The sequence below is a fragment of the Cervus elaphus genome, chromosome 5 (assembly GCF_910594005.1).
Source record: "Cervus elaphus chromosome 5, mCerEla1.1, whole genome shotgun sequence".
NCBI lineage: Eukaryota > Metazoa > Chordata > Mammalia > Artiodactyla > Cervidae > Cervus > Cervus elaphus.
Window position 1 is genome coordinate 92,311,736 of NC_057819.1, and position 13,204 is coordinate 92,324,939.

Sequence of the window (13,204 nt, forward strand, 5' to 3'; positions counted from 1 at the left end):
TGTCTTTTACGTCTCCTGCATTGCAGGCAGGTTCTTTACCACTAGCGCCACCTGGGAAGCCCAGGGAAGCTCAGATTTTGCAATTTGTGCTATCAGTTGATTGGATGAGGCCCACCCACATTATTGCTAGTCATTTAGTGAAAATCAACTGATTGTAGATGTTAGCTTTATGTACAAAATACTTTCACATCAATGCCTAGATGAATGCCTGAGTAAATAACTAGGTACTATATGATAACCAAGCTGACACATAAAGCTATCACAGAAATCATAATACTACTCTGTATCCTTAAGGATTAAACAAGGTAAATGAATATAAAGTTCTTAGCACAGTGCCTGACATTTAGTAGGTTTTCTATAGATGGAAGACTCTATTCTTAGAGGCAGAAAAATATAATATAATTCATGGGATGTCCTGTACACTGGGCTCTATTCTAAATGCTTTACAAATATTAACTCAGTTAATTTTAGCCCCCCGATTGCCATAGGAGTTTGGGGTGTGTGTATGTGCGCACATGCACTCACGCTAAATCACTTCAATTACGTCCGACTCCTTGCAACACTATGGACTGTAGCCTCCCAGGCTCCTCCGTCCATGGGATTCTCCAGGCAAGAATTCTGGAGTGGGTTGCCATGCCTTCCTCCAGGGAATCTTCCTGACCCAGGGATCGAACCCGAGTCTCTTACATCGCCTGCATTGGCAGGCGAGTTCTTAACCACTAGTGCCACCAAGGAAACCCAGGAGTTGGTAGTATTGGTTAAATGACAAAACAAAGGTCCAAAGAGATTAGGTAAGTTGCCCAAAGTCACACAGCTAGCATGCAGTAAGCTAGGATGCACGTAACTGCCTCTGTGAATCAGACTGTCTCTTAGTGGTCTCTTTAACATGCATAACTCAATTTCAGTGAAAATTCTGAGATAACGCACAGCCTGCCTTGTCCCTTTAAGTAAAACTCCACCCAATCCCACAAACATGGCCAAATTTAGCCGCCAACATGTTTTAGAAAAATATTTTCGGGTGAAATATCACACCACCACCACACACTCCCTCCACTATCACCCCCTACCCATGATGATAAAAAGTCAACACCTTTCCTTTAAGAAAACTTGGCAGAGGTCCCCCCACCCATTAGGAGTGGCTCCTTCTACCCACTTCCACTAGGAGCATCACACAACAGATGAACTTTCCAAACAAAGAAATGTTGAGTCAGAAATAAAATCACTTGTTAATTGTGGTCTTTCTGGAATGGATGACTATATAATATCCTAATCAAAAAGTTGGAATCACATTAGCATTTAGATAAGGCTTATTAGAAAGGCGATGAGGATAAAACGAGGCTCTGAGATGATGGGTGCTTCCCCAAGGCCAGTCATTACCAACAAGGGCAGGCAGCCAGCAAGTCTCAGAGTTGCCAGATTTGGGTCAAGTCCAGGAGCAACTCCGGGGATGCTCGTTCATGTCCAAAAGGTTTCTCAGGGGGCCCCCCAATTCTGCTCCCACCATGACCATTAAGGGCATTCAAGCCAGCTCCTCTACCAATTTGAAGTTAGCTGGAATCCTCTCTCATAGTAGGTGTTTTTTCACTTTTCAAGAATGTGCTGGAGGTGGGACAAATTGAGAGAGTAGCCTTGACATATATACACTATTGTGTAAAATACCAAGTGAGAAGATGCTGTATAGCGCAGGGAGCTCAGCTCGGGGCTCTGTGATGACCTAGAGGGGTGGGAAGGATTGTGGGTGGGAGGGAGGCTAAAGGGGGAGGGCATGTATGTTTACATATAGCTGATTCACACTGTTGCACAGCAGAAACTAACGTTATAAAGCAAATATACTCTAATTAAAAAAATTTTTTTAAAAAAAGAGTAACAAAGGGACAGATGATTGGGGGGAGGGGAATGTGTTGGAAATGTAATATTCAGTAAAACAGAATGCCAACATAAAGATGTTAAGATCAAGGGCCAAGGAGTTCTTAACTGTGACTGCTTTTGGAGGGGCAGAAGACAACTCCATGTGTCTTGGTATAGAGTTGTATGTATGGCAGGGTGAAGTGAAAGTTGCTCAGTCGTGTCCAACTCTTTGCGCCCCCATGCACTATATAGTCCATGGAATTCTCCAGACCAGAATACTGGAGTGGGTAGCCTTTCCCTTCTCCAGGGGGTCTTCCCAACCCAGGGATCGAACCCAGGTCTCCTGTATTGCAGGTGGATTCTTTACCAGCTGAGCCACAAGGGAAGCCCAATATGCCATATGGCAGGGATGGAATAAGAAATACAGTGGAAGACATTCTCAGATGCTACTGCCCTTTGGAATAAGAAAGATCTGACATGGACTGTGGGCTATGCTTGGGCACAACCGTGACATACAGATATCTTAATTCTACAGAGCTTCGCATTTTCTTTTCTTTTCTTTTTTTTAAATTTTTTATTATTATTTTTTGACCACATGGCATGTGGGATCTTAGTTCCCTGACCAGGGATCAAACCTACATCCCCTGCAATGAAGTGCAGAGTCTTAACCACTGAACCACCAGGGAAGTCCCAAGAGCTTCGCATTTTCTATCTCTTCTCATTCCTCCCTGATGTCAAGATTTTTTTCTCTCCTTTCCAGAAACTAGGCTCTGAGAGCCCCCACTCTAGAGATTGGGGTTGTCTAGTTGGGCAAATGGCTCTTCCACATGTCAGTTCCAGATTCCTCTCTCCACTTCTCTTCCACGCAGTGGAGATTCGCAAGGCAGGCCAATGTGATCCTGAATCCCGAGGATTAATTTGGTGGCGCTTGAATGATACTGGCTATGCCCTGGCGTTTGGCTGCTCCCTTGTCTTTATCTGTCAATGTCAGTGTCAAATTAGGGAGAGAAATGAAATAGGACAAGCCAAGGGCAGCCTTTCTGGGAGTAATGCCAGGCTGGCAAGATGAGGCAGTGTGCCGGCAGGAGGTTGTGACCGGGTCAGATGACAGAGAAAGAGGGGTGTGTGGGGACGGAGGTAGTGCTTTGAGTCCAGAGGACCAAGCTGAGGTCAGAGGTTGGGGAGGTAAATACGTTCAGCGTTCTGAAATGTAAACCAGGTTGGAGAGGCGTGGTCTGAATTTGAGATCCAGGCCAGTCACAGAGAAAAACAGACTCCAAATACAGCTTCCTTTCCTGGGCCTGGGGCCAGAGAAAGAATGAAGTGCATGAAACGTAATGGAGCACGGTTCACTGGTTCTCTTCCCTGTCAGCAACTTCAGAGCCACGGGGCCGCTGAAAGACAGGCCTAGTGCACCTTCCAGTCATTTCCAGGAGTCCCAAGGAGTTCTCAAGGGGTTCTCCTCAAATAGGCAACAGCCATGAAGTTTCCCTTTCCAGGATCCTTTCTGCAAGATTCCCTGTGGGAATCTCCAGCCCCTCACAGAGCAAGCTCCCACATCCATACCATCCGCCTCCCACGTGTCTGGATCACACGCACTCAGCATCGCGGCTGAGCCTCCCCACTGCTGCCACACCTGCGTCTCTTTGCCCGAGGGCTTTCTCAGGTAGGGGGACCCCTGCTCCCCACACAGCAGCATGGGGCGGAGCATCAACACCTCTGCCAGCCACTCCAGAAGCTGCCCCAACCACTGCCTGCAGGGAGCTGGTATAAACACCCACCTTCTTCATCCCCAGGACGAGATAACTTGAGGGTAGATGCTCTGCATTGGACTCAGAGCTCCCTGGGCACACAAGCTCTGGTTATCCACAGTGGTAACTCAGTGCATCTTCCGTTGATCCTTTCCCTCCCCTGTCCCACTTCCCTGTGTCTCCACTGGCATTTTCTGGGATTCCCTCCCCAAGAGTGTATAAATTTTGCACACTTAATGTTTGATGCAGTGTTTCTGGGTGAACCGGATCTAAGGCACCTCACAGCCTATCTCCCTGTCCTCCTACTGTTGGCTCTGTTTTTAAAAGATTTTTTAAGATTTTTTTTAAGGTGGACAATTTTAAAAATCTTTATTGAATTTGTTACAATATTGTTTCTGTTTTATGTTTTGGTTTGTTGACCGCAAGTCATGTGGGGTCTTAGCACCCGGACTAGAGATTGAACTTGCACTCCTTGCATTGGAAAGCGATGTTGTAACCACTGGACCCCCAGGGAAGTCCCTGCTGACTCCACACAGCAGCCTGAAGGGCCTTCAACAACATCAGGCAGAGCAGATCACTGCCCTGCTCAAAATCTCCCAATGGCCACCCATTATGTCTAGAATAAAAAGGCAAGACTTTTATTATGGGCTGTATGTCAGTCCATCAGGCTGCTATAACAAAATGCCATTCACTGAGTAACTCATAAACAGCAAACATTTATATCTTACGGTCTGGAGGCTGGGAAGTCCAAGATCTTTACACCACAGCATTCGGTGTCTGGTAAGGTCCACTTTCTGATTCTAGGTGGTGCCTTCTATTAATAACTGTAACCTTACAAGATGCATGGGGCAAGGGAGCTTTTTCAGGCTTCTTTTCAGTTCAGTTCAGTCGCTCAGTCGTGTCTGACTCTTTGCAGCCCCATGGACTGCAGCATGCCAGGACTCCCTGTCCATCACCAACTCCCGGAGCTAGCTCAAACTCATGTCCATCGAGTCGGTGATGCCATCCAACCATCTCATCCTCTGTCATCCCCTTCTCCTCCCACCTTCAATCTTTCCCAGCACCAGGATCTTTTCCAAGGAGTCAGTTCTTCTCATTAGGTGGCCAAAGTATTGGAGTTTCAGCTTCAGCATCAGTCTTTCCAATGAATATTCAGGGCTGATTTCCTTGAGGATTGACTGGTTTGATCTCCTTGCAGTCAAAGGGACTCTCAAGAGTTTTCTCCAACACCACAGTTCAAAAGCATCAGTTCTTCAGTGCTCAGCTTTCTTTATAGCCCAACTCTCACATCCATACATGACTACTGGAAAAACCATAGCTTTGACTAGACGGGGCTTTGTCGGCAAAGTAATGTCTCTGCTCTTTAATATGCTGTCTAGGTTGATCATAGCTTCTTTTATAAGGGCACTAATCCCATTTGTGAGGGCTCCTCCTTCATAGCCTAATCACCTGACAAAGGCCCCACTTCCAAACACCATCACCTTGGGCATTAGCTTTTTCAACATATGAATCTGGGAGCAACACAAACATTCAATCTACAGCAAAGTGCAAGATCCTGTATTATCTGGTCCCTGCTTTACCTCTCCATTCAGTCACTCTGCCCCAACCCCAACAGCAATCTTCCTGTCCCTCAAACACTGAGTTTTTCCTGTCTTCTGTCTCAAGCATTTGCTTTCCCTCTGCTTGGAGAACTCTGTAGATTTCTGTGTAGCTCACTCCTTATCAGTGCTATTCAGGTGTCAGCTCAAAAATCACCTCCTCCAAGAAGTCTTCTGTGACTACCCAATTTCAAGTAGCCTTACCCAACACCCACCACCCCAGTCATTCTTCTTAATATTGATAACTACCTAAAGCTCTCTAGGGGATGTATTTTTTTACTTGTTAATTTTGTGCTTCCTGCTTTGACCTCAGGGCTTGGAATATTGCTCAACTCTTAGTAGGCATTTGATAAATATTTGCAGAATGAGGAATGATCTAGACAAAAAAAGACGATGCAAGTAGCAATGGAAAGGAGGAAGCTTTCAGAAAAATATTTGAAAGGAGGAAACAATGGTATTAGACAACCAAAGAGATGTGGAAGGTGAGGGACAGGAAGGAGGTGTCCAAGGTGACACCAAGCTCGGAACCCTGCAGGAATCATGGTGCCATTCACCATGAGTACAGGAAAGGGGGAGGGCTTGGTGGGAAAGGGGGAGGGCTTGGTAGGAAAGGGGGAGGGCTTGGTGGGAAAGAGGATAGGTTCATGCGGACATACTAGTGTGAGGAGCCTGTGGGATGTCTAAATGGAGACGCCTAACAAAGGACTAAAAACATGGGTCTGCAGGGTCAGAGAGGGGTGAAAACTCAAGATTTGGAGCATGTGCAATTGAATTTATGGAAGAAGATAACATCTCTCAAGGAAAACATTAAAGGTGACGGTGGTAGTCATTTAGTCACTAAGTTGTGTATGAATCTTGCAAACCCATGGACGTAGCCCACCAGGCTACTCTGTCCATGGGTTTCCTGGGCAAGAATATTGGAGTGGGTTGCCATGTCCTTCTCCAGGGAATCTTCCTGACCCAGGGATCGAGCCTGTGTCTCCTGCATTGCAAGCAGATTCTTTATCACTGAGCCACCAGGGAAACCCAAACATTAGAGGAGGAGTTATAGATTCTAATGCTTTCAGAGGCTAGGAATATAGTGTAGATGTATGAACTAGCTCAGATCAAAACCATAAATAGCGGTGGTTACTGCAGTGAGAATTGAAGATAATATTTCCTATGTCTAAAGACATTTGTGATAAACATTATTAAAATATTGAGGGGGCCAATCAAAACAAGTCTTGGGTGGTCCACTAATTTGAGACCCCTAATGGAGAATGAGAAGATGGGTTTTCCTGTGTCACTAGACCCTAGGAAAAACAAAATTTAAGGGGCAGGCATGGAATGAAGAGTCATATGAACAAGACTGAGGAGGAGCAACAAGAGAGGTAGGAAGAAACCAAGAGAAAGTCATGCACAGAAATCAAAGAAAAAGTAGTCAGTGTTATCAAGTGCTGCAGATAGGTCAGGTGGAGGAGAAGCCAAAAGGGACATTGGATTTAGCCAGTGGGAGTTCACTGCTGGCCTGATCAGGAGTAACTCCAATAGGAAAGGCAGAAGCCAGGCACAGTTCAATGAGACATTAATGGAAAATGAGGATGTGGCAACAGCAAAAGGACAGATCAACCTTTAGAGAAGTTTATCAGTAAAGGAAAGTAAATAAAGAGGACCTAGAAATTTTATTCCTGGATATGCAACAAAAGCATGTTTTTTTAAAAATTGTTTATATGCATTTTAAAACGTACAACTGGGGACTTCTCTGGTGGTCCAGTGGTTAAGAATCTGCCTTCCAATGAAGGGAATTTAGATTCAGTCCCTGGTTGGGGAACTAAGATCCCACATGCCAAGGGGCAACTAAGCTCACATGCTACAACTAAAGAGCCCACTCACCACAAAGAATATCCTGTGTACTACAAACTAAGATCTGATGCAACCAATAAAGAAATATTTTAAAATAAAATTTACAAACGTTTCTAGTGCTTTTATTAATAATAGATAGAAACGAGAAAGTACCCAAATGTCCAACAATAGTAGAACAAATAACTTATGATATGGTCATGCTATGGAATATTACACAGCAATGAAAAAGACTAAATTACTGCTACAAGCTCTACATGATGAATCCCACAGGAATAATGCTGAGTGAAAGAAACCAGGCACAAAAGTACATCTGAATTATTTTGTTAAATGAAGTTCAACAACAAACACATCTATGAAACACAACAAAAGATATCTACAATGGTAGAGATTAAAATGGTGCCTGCTACTCACAGATACAAGGAACAAACTTGGAATCACCAGGGAGAGAGAGAATAGGGGAGGGGAAATACAGGAGTAGAGGGGGAAAAGGAGGTTATTATGGAATTAAATTAAATCATCTGTGTGAAACTTTTGAAAACTGTGAAGCACTATGAAATTTAAAGACTTTTTCACTCAAAAAAATAATAAAATGGTGATTGCCTTTGTGGAAAGAGAATTACCTATTAAGGGGCACAAAGAACTTAGCCAGCGAGTTCACAGGCAATATTCTGTATTTTGTAGAGGTGGATATATTGGTATAAACATATGTAAAAATGCTGGTCAGGAGGGAGGTGGGAGGGGGGATCGGGATTGGGAATAAAGACCTGCCCTCTGTAGTTGAAATAGAAAAAAAAAAAAAAAAAATGCTGGTCAGGAAGCTAATTTCTCACATGCCTTGCAGCCAAAAAGTCAAAACAGAAGCAATACTGTAACAAATCCAACAAAGACTTTAAAAATGATTCACATCAAACAAAATCTTTAAAAAAAATTTTTTTAAGATATAAATTATACCTCAATCAAAATGTAAGAGTCGGTGATGTAATCCAACCATCTCATCCTCTATCATCCCCTTCTCCTCCTGCCCCCAATCCCTCCCAGCATCAGGGTCTTTTCCAATGAGTCAGCTCTTCCCGTCAGGTGGCCAAAGTATTGGAGTTTCAACTTCAGCATCAGTCCTTCCAATGAACACCCAGGGCTGATCTCCTTTAGGATGGACTGGTTGGATCTCCTTGCACATGTATAACCTGAATCAAATGGTGAGAAAACAGCAGATGAGTACAAACTCAGGTACCTTTTGCCATATTGCTTTTTACCTTTGTTCTTTGAAAGTGTCAAAGTAAAAAAACACAAAGAAGGACTGAGGAGCTGTCCAAGATTATTCGATCATTGAACACACTATGGAATCCTGAAGTGGATTAAAGACCTGGAGAGATATCTGTAATAGACCTTATTTTGATAATATAAAAAAATTGGAGTATGATTTATTGATTAGATAATACTCATACGAATGTAAAATGTCTTGATTTTTGGTAGCTACTGTAGTTACGTGATTACTCTTAGGAAACATATGCTGAAGCTTCTAGAAGTAAAAGGGACCTGATGTCTCAGCTATATTTCTTAATGGTTTAGGAAAACATGCAGAAAGAGAAAACAAATGGGACAAAATGTGAGTAACTAGTGAATTTGAGTGAAGGTTATATGTGAATTTCTTGTACTGTTCTTGCAACATTGAAATGGTATCAAACCAAAAAGCTATTCCAAAAATATAAAGCAAAGCATGACAATTTCATAAACAAAGTAACATCTCACTTGTGCAAATCTTTTTAAAAAGGGGGGCGGGAGGAGTGTGAAGTATCTGTCCCTTTCCTTGTACCTTTGCCAAGAAAGAAGAGAGACAAGGCTAGTTATGAGAAAAGTTAAGGAAACGGGACATCCTTTTTACCCAGGGTAACATGCCTTTTCTGGCTTGAATCAGAACATGAGAAAGGTACTCCTGTCCCAGCATAGCTGGACGAACAAGCTGCTGCTGCTAAGTCGCTTCAGTCGTGTCCGACTCTGTGCGACCCCATAGACGGCAGCCCAGGAGGCTCCCCTGTCCCTGGGGTTCTCCAGGCAAGAACACTGGAGTGGGTTGCCATTTCCTTCTCCAATGCGTGAAAAGTGAAAGTGAAGTCGCTCAGTCGTGTCCGACTCTTAGCCACCCCATGGACTGCAGCCTACCAGGCTCCTCCGTCCATGGGATTTTCCAGGCAAGAGTACTGGAGTGGGTTGCCGTTGCCTTCTCCAGGACAAACAAACTAGAAGACCACAACCCCAGCTTTGGGGATTTTCTGGTTAAACTAATGAGACATTACAGAATTTTCTTCAGTTATGTAGTCCAAAAAAAAAAAAAAAAACCCAACCCTCCCAGGACTTCCCTGGCAGTCCCGTGGTTAAGAATCTGCCTTGCAAAGCAGGGAACTGAAGTTTGATCCCTGCTTGGAGAACAAAGATCCCACATGCCATTCAGCAACTGTCTGTGTGCGCCCACACTGCAACTACTGAACCAATGAACCACACCTAGAGAGTCTGTGCACTGCAATGGCAGATCCCTCACGAGGCAGCAAAGATCCAGCCTGCCACAACTAAGACCTGAGTCAGCCAAATAAATAAATATCTTTTTAAAAAGTCAACCCTCAAACAAAAAAACATACAGCAAGGGACTAGCTTGAGGCCAAGTTGTGTTTATCCTAGAGGGACAGTATATCAAAGCATGTAAGGGTCACATGGCTTGCAGTTTATTTGTTCTGGATTCAAATCTTGGCTCCATTGCTTACCAAATAGATGGTTTTGGGAAAGCCCATGTGATCTCTAAGGGCCTCAATTTGCTCCGCCTTAAACCAAGACTTTCAATAGTACCTGCCTCCAAGGGCTGGCATGAGACATACACAAGACAATGAATAATACCAATAATACTGGGCCTGGCACATGGAGAGTGCTTAATAAATGAAAACACAAATGGAAAAAATACTAAAAGTAACCCAAGGAGTCAAATGCATTCAGAAAACTGGTTTGGGCTGAAGAGTTTTCTAAGAATAACTTATCATAATGCTATTGAATATTTACTCCATGCCTGGCCTGTGGAATACTTGATCTCATTTAATTTTCACAACCACCCAATGAGATAAGTATTTTTTCCATTTCAAACTGAGAATACAAGACCCAGAATGGCTACTCTGCCTACTGAAAGCCACGCAGCTAACAGGAGTTGAATCTACTATAGAGAGTTAACCCAGTTTGGTTCAAAGACAAAGAGATTAGAGGGGTGATGTGAGTAGTCAAGTGACTGTCTTCAAGGTTGTCCTTTATCTGATTACCTGGAAAGTTCAGCCCATTTGTATGGGGATCAAGTAAGTTCCAAGGTCAAGGGACTTCTGGTGACTTTTTAAGGAAGTCAGCAAAAGCTGTTGCCTTTGATACTCCAGCCTGGGTTCTCGAAGCTTAGATGACAACCAGCAATGACTCAGAAATGGATCTGACTGCCACAGGAAACAGCTCCCGTGGCACAGATATAGCAGCTTTCAACACTGGACACAGGCAACCTCAGCATAGACGCTGGCAAGCCTGAGCGGCCATGCAGCTTCTGCTGGTATCAGCAGGAAACACCCGTGACAAGCTGGAGTCTTAGAGCAGGAATATGGAACTGAGGTGGGGGGAGTTGGACAAGAGAATTAGACCCAGGAACACATATTAATACCCTGCCAGGGATGACCAGCCAGAGGTTGGCCCTACCCAGTGAAAGACCAAGCAGAAAAAGAGTATTACTTCTTGATAAGAGGGCTGTGTGTTTTATGCCCAGGCTGAAGAGGCTGGAAGATTGATTATAGCTTACATTTCATGAAGAATTCTGATGCTCACATGATGCTAGCCAGACGGTAGACAATATCTAGATAATTTATATTCTTATATCTTATGTTAGGCTTCTCTGGTAGCTCAGACAGCAAAGATTCGGCCTGCAATGCAGGAGACCTGAGTTCAATCCCTGGGTCAGGAAGATCCCCTGGAGAAGGAAGCGGCAACCCACTCCAGTATTCTTGCCTGGAGAATCCCATGGACAGAGGAACCTGATGAGCTACACACAGTTCATGGGGTTGCAAAAAGTCAGACACAACCGAGCGGCTAACACACTCATCTTACGTTAGTGAAAGGTTTGCAATTTGTTTATCTAATAACTACCTTCTTTTAGGTCTTTGTAAACAGCTTGGAATGAGAAATGTCCTTGCCTGTTTGTTAACAGATAGGACTTTCTAAGGATAAGACTCACCCATCCAACTTCAAACACACTAATCCTGCCATTTCCTTGAAAATGTCCTGCACAGAAAATCGGCCTGCACTAACCACATTGCCACTCTCCTGTATTTTTTTCTTTATTTTTTTGGCCTCACTGGCATGTGGGAATCTTAGTTTCCCAATCAGGGATTGAACACACATCCCCTGCATTGGAAGTGCAGAGTCTTAACCACTGGATGCCCAGGGAATTCCCTCCAGTATGTTATCTGCTGGTTGGTTGGTTAGTTGATTGGTTTTGTTGATTGGTAGGTTTTGGAGACAATGATATAATTAAGAATGTTAGTCAAGAACAAGGCATAGGTCCCAAGTGGGCCCTACGACATTGGGCTATTAATTTTTCTGGGCTTTAATTTACTTATTTGTAAAATAAAAAGGACCTGAATAGATGACTGAGAAGGCCCAGTCCAACTCTGAAATTCTAAATCTATGTAAGTCTCCACATCAGACCTCTCCAGAAACTGAAGATTTTATTTAATTTCACATAGATTCTTGAGTTTCTGCCATTCACATCCCACTTTTTAAATTCTCCCATAAACTTTATACAGGTCCTCATACAATTATTAAAGATTTGACAAAATAACAGAATCAATTATAAACACTCAGGCAACAGGAAAGAAAACGATGCTTTATAATCTAAGAAATCTGTCCCAATGCTAGAATTTTTCTTCAAAGTGCATCACAAGTATGAATAGTCTCTTCCTTCCTGAACTGAAAGTCAGTATTTCTTTCACTTCTACCCTAGTCACTCCATTCCTGAGTGTTATTTGCCAGATTTCTGAGGTGGTGAGATGGATTCACCACTTGACGTCTGATTGTTCCTATATACCTGGTGGAAGAAACATACCAGAACAGTTCTCCTATTAGCTCTGCCAAACCATCCAGCATCAGCCTCGCACCTGTCACTTTGATAGGGTGACTGATACCACCTTGTTTTTGTTGATCAACATTTCTGCTTTTCCAATGATAAGTGGTCCCTTTAATTGGATACTAATAAAGTGACTCAGTGGTAAAGAATCCATTTGCTAATGTCAGAGACACAGGTTTGATCCCTGGTTTGGGAAGGTCCCCTGGAGAAGGAAATGGCAACCCACTCCAGTATCCTTGCTGGGAAATCCCCATGGACAGAGAAGACTGGCAGGCTACAGTCCGTGGGGTTGCAAAGAGCTGGACATGGCTTAGCAATTGAACAATAACAACTGAGTCTAAGGCAGTATCTCAGCTGAATAGACAGATGCCCTATTCAGGCTTTTCCCATGACAGAGCAGTCTCTGGTGTCTAAAATTCTACCTTTTGGTCCTCATATCAGTTCATGTTCTTAATTGCATCTCTGAGTGTATAAGTAGAAAATGAATTTATTAAAGGATAATGGTAGTTCATGGCATCTCTGGAGAGGCTAGGAAACCAGGCTTGAAGGGTATACAGAAAGTGTGCAGATCACACTTGCAACTGACCTGAGATGACCAGAGAGCTGGTATTTTTGGCTTCCAGAGGTAGGTAAACTAAAACTAAAAACTAAAATTCATTAGGTGGAAAGTGCCCCCAAACACTGGAGAAGGGCAGAAACTGAAGGCCAAAGAGAATAATAAATGTTCACTATAGTTTCATCCTCTGGTTTATATAATAGCCCTGAAACTTTTTTTTTCTCCAGGAGTCTCAAAATTGCAATGTAGCAAACAGTCAGGTAGAAGGAAACTGGTGTCTATCACTAACCTTGTGCATAGAAGCTTCACTTGCAATATCTTAGAACAACTCTGCAACATGGGTCTCATTATCAGCATTGTTATTATGTAGTGTATTATTAGCCTCCAAGGATAGATTAAGTAATTTACATGCTGAATTGCTGTTAGGTCGCTCAGTCATGTCTGACTCTTTGCAACCCCATGGACTGTAGCATGC